A 6056-nucleotide genomic window follows, 5' to 3' on the forward strand; every position below is an offset into this window, starting at 1 on the left:
ATTCAGTGCTTATCATGTGTGAGACCCTGGGTTCCATGTAGAGCAACACACACACACACACACACACACACACTCACACACACACACACACACACACACACACACACACACACACATGAGGGTGTGGAGCACTCGTAGAGTATGACTTGGCTTATTTACTTCTTCACTGAACAGATTGTATTATCAGGTTATTTGTCTATTAGCTGAGTTTTATCTATTGTAACCTTCCTGAAATGTGGCACGTCTGGGCAGCCAGCACCCCCTGTGCCTGTGCTAAATGCATGTTAGGGTGTTTCTGTGGTACACACTGAGTTGATCTGAGGAAGGAGCTGGGCCTGGGCCACAGTAGCTCTGTGGCTTACAGCCTTCTTTGAGTAGACTGGGAAGCTCCCATCACTCCATAGCTGTCACTTGTCTTTCCTGAGCCATAGTGGCTTATTTTGTGTCTCATACCCATGTGTTCAAATGCTCAGAAGACATGGACTCCAGAAAGACATGGCCATGGCTTCCCCTCCCCAGTCAAATCTTTGGGAATGAGCAGGTGACCTAGTTTTGGGCCAACAGCCCAGAGGGGACACATGCTTTTGGGAAAGTCCCTCTTACTTCTAACAAGTTCTCAAGGACAGGCTGAGCTATGCCACTCTGGACCTCCTAGTCAGGAGGAGGAGTGGCTGGGTGGGGGAGGGTCTGTCTCATGAGACAACAAGCAACAGCCAGCCGGCTTTGGGGGGCTGCTAATCTTCCAGATGTGCTGTGTCATATCATTACAGTAGGCTTCCAGGGGTCGCAGTAGGATTCAGGTCACAGCAGAATGTACTTTGCCTGACAGAACGGGTTATGTCTGAATGGGTTCAATTCCTAGTTTCTTTCCTAATCAGGATTTTCTCTGTGCTCTGAGCTCACAGTGGGGCAGGTAGAGAACTAAAGATTATAAAGTAAGGGCATTCCTCAAAACCCAGGGGTGCCCTGTGTCACCGAACTGCCCTTTACAGAGATCTGGAAAATGGCATCGAGCTGATGATGTGAGGAAGGCAGAGTCCATTTCAGAAGCAGATGGAAGAGGAATTCCAGTGTGAGCCCCTTTAGATGAAACCACGAAATGGGCATAGGACCATTAACCCCACTTATAGAGTCCCAAGGGGCAGGAGAGAAGTCTGTCTTGGCAAAGTTCCCCAAATATCTCACAGTTTAGAGAAAAGACTGCTGGGAAGCAGTGGTTAGACCCTAAAATAGGACTTGGAGGGGAAGGAAGTGGGGCCCTAGACCTGCTCGTCACTAATGCACCCAGCAGAAAATAGAGCTCTTAGGGAAGGAAGGCCCAGCAGTTTCACTTTCGCCAGCCTATGAGAGGCAGAGGACTGAAGGACAGAAGGAAGGCGGCGAGCCTGAAGTGGAGAGGGATTCAGGAATCTGTGTAGAGCCTGGAAAAGGCCTCCAGGTGACAGAGAGTCTTACTGCAGCAGAGAGCCGTGCGGAGTGTGCCTGGTAGGGACCCCACTGCTCAGGACAGTGGAAACATGTAGAAAAAAAAAAGTCCCAAGCCAGTTTTGATTTTGTCCTGTGTAGTACAATGAATGCATGTTGAAATGGAGAGCTATGAGCTTTGAGCAGTGAAATTCGTCCTCGCAACTGATCACCCAGGAGTAGGTAGGCATTGTGGGAAGTGATGAATGGCCTGAAGTGGATACAATCCTAGGGTAAGAATGTGTGGATGATTTCTCCGAGTGAGCAATCTGTGATTCTATTTCCTCACAGGTGAATGCTGGGAGGACCTCCATAAGGTGCTATATTCAGGGCTCCTGAAATATTCCAAGGAAGAGATCTGAGGATTTCTGTCTTATGTCTAACTTCTCTCCTGATCTATCAATGCCCCTGGATGCCAGGCCAGGAAGAAAAGCGGTGTGGTGAATTCATGGTCAAATAAGTTGAGCCATGAATAAGTAAAATCCTGGTTACAGATTTGAAAAATCACTCTTGTTTTAATCTAAGCACTTGGCAAAAAGCTGTCCTGGCTCCAGGGCTCGTGAAAGCAGCGGCGATGTTTGTTTTCATTGTGAGAGCTGACGCTTACACAATGCACCTGCATTCCCGAGAGTCAGTGCGGCGCACACATGAAACCCCATTCTTACCCTCAGATTTGTGTCGGACTAAGTGAACGTATTCAATGTCACAAAGGAAGGAAGCAAGGTGACACTGAGTCTGGTCAGGCCTCTGGCTCGGACCCTCGGCTGCTTTCTCAGCGTTTGATTTATAGACGTTCTATCATGGAGCTGCCTTGTGAGAGGAAACTATTTCCAGAACAGTGGAGATGATTCAGAAAGATTTTGTCTGAAATCAGCATCGGGTGCATCTCTGCTCCTAGAATTGAGGAGTTGGAGGTTGATTCAGTGGGGATTCACATCTTCTCTGGAGGTGGTCCACAGGAATAATGCCCCAACCAACTGTCGGGTTGGGTTTCCCTTGTGGCTTCGTCTGGGGCTTCTGTTTGTTACTACACAGGGGTGTTTTTCAGACATCTCAGCCATATGGGATGGACATAAATTGCACATCACTGACAGGGGCACAGGATTTCCAGATGTTAGGAGTGACTCTGGGGATCTTGAGGAGTGAGGAGAAGATGAAATGTGTGTGCTCCTCATTAGCCACTGGGCTTGAGAAACCTCCGGAAAGCGGTGGGAAGATCACGGGCATAACTCAAACTCAGAGATGTCCCGGGAGTAGTGTCTGGGCTGAGGTAGATAACCCCTTGATATTTCATAGCCTTCCTCGGGTTTTATTTCCGGGACCCTCAGCTGGGTGTCAGTAGAAGAAAGTGGGAATGTAGCACAAGACCGGTAGTTGAGTCATGTGTTCATTTGGCTCCTCCCCTTTTAGACTTATTAGCATACGGAATCTTCCCATCTTTCTGGAAAATGGCCTCCATCACACTGTCCTTTTCTGTTTTGGTCTTATCTGAAAATTTGGTGTTCATTATGGAGTCCTCTTTGTTGTGTCCTGGTCCCGTGCTCTGTTGTTGGCTACCTCTAAATTTCCTTCCATGGTCCCCTCTCTTATACGGTGACAAGGTTGTGCTGTGTGACCCATAGGACAGAAAGAAGAGTGTCTGTGATGCATTAGGTAGCTGTTGCTGTAGTCCATAGTTTATCAACCCCGGCTCTCTCTCTCTCTCTCTCTCTCTCTCTCTCTCTCTCTCTCTCTCTCTCTCTCTCTCCTGCTTTCAGAATCCCTGGAGCAGTGGTTCTCATCCTTCCCAATGCTGCAGCGGTCTAATCTAGTTCTTCATGTCGTGGTGACCCCCCAAAACAAAAATATTTTCATTGCTGCGTCATAACTGCAATTTTGCCACTGCTATGAACTGTAATGTAAACACCTGATATGTGAACCTCACAAAAGGGGTCACAGCCCACAGGTTGAGAATCGTTGCCCTAGAGGAAGAAAGCTAGAAATAGTTCGCCAGAGTGAAAATCTGAAGTCCTTTGTCCTCATTAGCCACTGGAATGAATTCAAATGTGACCCGTGGCCCTTGTTAAGCAGCAGATGAATCCAACCCCTGCTAACATCCACCTCTCTGGAAACTGTGAGCATGGGCCAGCCAGGTGACTGGCTCTCAGACGTACTCAACCTCTACAAATTGTGAGATAGTACATGTTTATTGTTCCAATTTCTAGATTTTAGGGTGGTCTGTTACACAGTGACTACTCGCCACTACATCAGACAACCCTCCCTTCTCTCTGTAGCGCTCCATCCTGGTGGATTTCCTTTCCACAGCTTGAACATTACAAATACGAAGATCATTCCCAGCTAAAGCCTCAGATTTCACCTCCCTCTTCTGGACTATGGCCCTAAAATTTCTCCTGTCTTTTGGTTACTTCTGTGTCAAAGTCAGTATGTCCCAAGCAAACTCATCTGTCCCTCCCATCCCTCTCTATTTTCTTTATTATATTCCAGCCTTATTACTACCCTAGCAGAAGGCTGGAAACTCCAGAAGCAAGACACAGCTCTTTGTCTTCCCAGGTTCTGTTAATTCTGTATTAATTCCTTGTTGGCCACCTTCTCTTGTCTGCAGTGCCCATCGTCCCGACCTATCTCTTGCACAGGTTGTTGCTCCCGTCTCCTGAGGGGTCTTTAGCCTCTGATGGTGCTCCTCTATAGCACCTGCTACCTCAAGTTATGTTGGGGAGTGGTAGATATTCATAAATTACCCCCTACCTTAACTCTTTCAAAGAGTCTTCATTTCCTACAGAATAAAGTCCAAATGTCTTTGTCTAAAACTCAGGCCTTTGTAGCTGCCCAGGCCACCTCTTCATCCTCTGCTCACTTCAACCATCAGGGCTCTCAGCATTAGACATGGCTTCTGGCACTTGTTCAAGTTATCTTGGTTAAATCTTTTCTCTTTCAATAGTCTCTTCTCATTCCTGTTACACCCATTATCCAGCTTAGACTCTTCTCTCTGCTCACTGGTTTATGGCTGTGTTGTCTCTCCTTCAGTCTCCACCACTCTTCTCATGGTATTGGGATTCCTTACATCAGTATTGACATCTCAGCTGCCAGGATTTCTAGGCTCAGGGATAGTGGATACTGGGATAAAGAAGGAAAGTTGAGGGCCCATGTGCCTTAGGTCTCTAGGATGAGTTGATTTACAGAGAGTAGCCAGGCCATATGTCCAGTGCTGGGACAGCTAAAAGTGATGCGTTTCCAGACTGGATGCCTTTGCACCTCATCTTTTCCTCCTTGCTTGAGGTAGATGCAATCCACCCCAGCCAAGACAGTAAAGGCTGGATCCAAAGTCTGTATAAGACTTGTGTTCCCAGAAAAAGAAGAAAGGACATGTTACTGGATGTGGCTACCCCAAAAACTGTAGCACCAGTTGGTTTCCCCTCTCAGGGCATTGTCATCTCCACATGTCTCCTGTATGGAGTGGGGTCTGTATGGTATAATGAAGTTCTCTTCTTCAGTGGGGCCAGAGGGAGCTCTGGATCAGTTACTTGCCATCCTGGCCCCAGCAGACTGGGACTACTGGTCTAGCCATGTTTCAGTTAATGCTAGCTGTCAATGTGAGAGTGGAGCACCATGTCTTTTGTGTATCAGTTGTTCTGAGTTTACAGAGGACAGTTGGGCCCTTCAGATCCATGTGAAACTGAAGTCTCTATCACCACATACTGTATTCCAATTAAACAATCCTGACAGAGAAGACTCAGGGTGAGTGTCAGATTTGCACTGTGTGTCCATGGCAGATTTCAGCATTGTCTAGGCCTGACCTTCTGGACAAAGGTAGGTGTTTGGCAACTGGTGTCTGAACTTAGAACTTCAGGAGGACCTAATGAGACTAAATAGCTACACAGGGTTGTAGCATGTAGGATATTAAATCTCCAGTGCTCAGGAGTAGATTCCAAGATGAGGAGGAAGCAATATTTTAGTGAAAGATAGCAAGTCACTGTGGACAGGATGCTCCTTTGTGGGTGCGAAGAGGAAAGGACCTCTTCATTAATCAGAGACTTGATGGGTAGAGGAATATGACTCAGGAAAAAGCCCAAGGTGCTACATGCAGGTCCTGGATGAACTCTCTAGGAAGGTATAAAGCCCTGGAACCAAGGACTGGTATAAAGATAGGATGTGCAGCAGACACTCTGTGTCAGTGTCTCCTTGATGGTGATTCTGATTGCTCTCAATTTTTGGTTTAAATTAACTTGAAAATATTTCTAAGGTTATATCTAAAGAAGAATGAGATTTCCATTAGCAAATTTTGGAAAGAAGTCAGTCTAAGAGCTAAAATCACGTTTCTTTCAGTTCATTCAGCCATCATTGTCCACATATGAAAAGAATATACCTCCTAGCATAACTGAAAACAAAGTCAAAATTAAACTTATTTTGAAAACACAGGGACTTATAAATGTGGCTGGTTCAGGGTGGTCATGTTGTCTGCTCCCCAGTGGAAAGGTGCGTGAGGGTTGAAGGAGGGACACAAAAGATGGTGGGGTAATCTTGGCTGGTGAGGATGGAAGAATGGTGCCAGGCTATGTAACACTCTGGAAGTTCCTTCACACAGCCTGTGTGCT

The 6056-nt window shown here is 46.7% G+C and overlaps 1 long non-coding RNA gene across 4 annotated transcripts in view; it reads left to right on the forward strand.

Annotated features, from left to right (window-relative positions):
* Positions 1-6056, forward strand: part of LOC117715499 (uncharacterized) — a 123249-nt gene that overhangs the window by 2272 nt on the left and 114921 nt on the right. The window lies entirely within an intron of this gene.

The sequence above is a fragment of the Arvicanthis niloticus genome, chromosome 9, assembly GCF_011762505.2.
Source record: "Arvicanthis niloticus isolate mArvNil1 chromosome 9, mArvNil1.pat.X, whole genome shotgun sequence".
NCBI lineage: Eukaryota > Metazoa > Chordata > Mammalia > Rodentia > Muridae > Arvicanthis > Arvicanthis niloticus.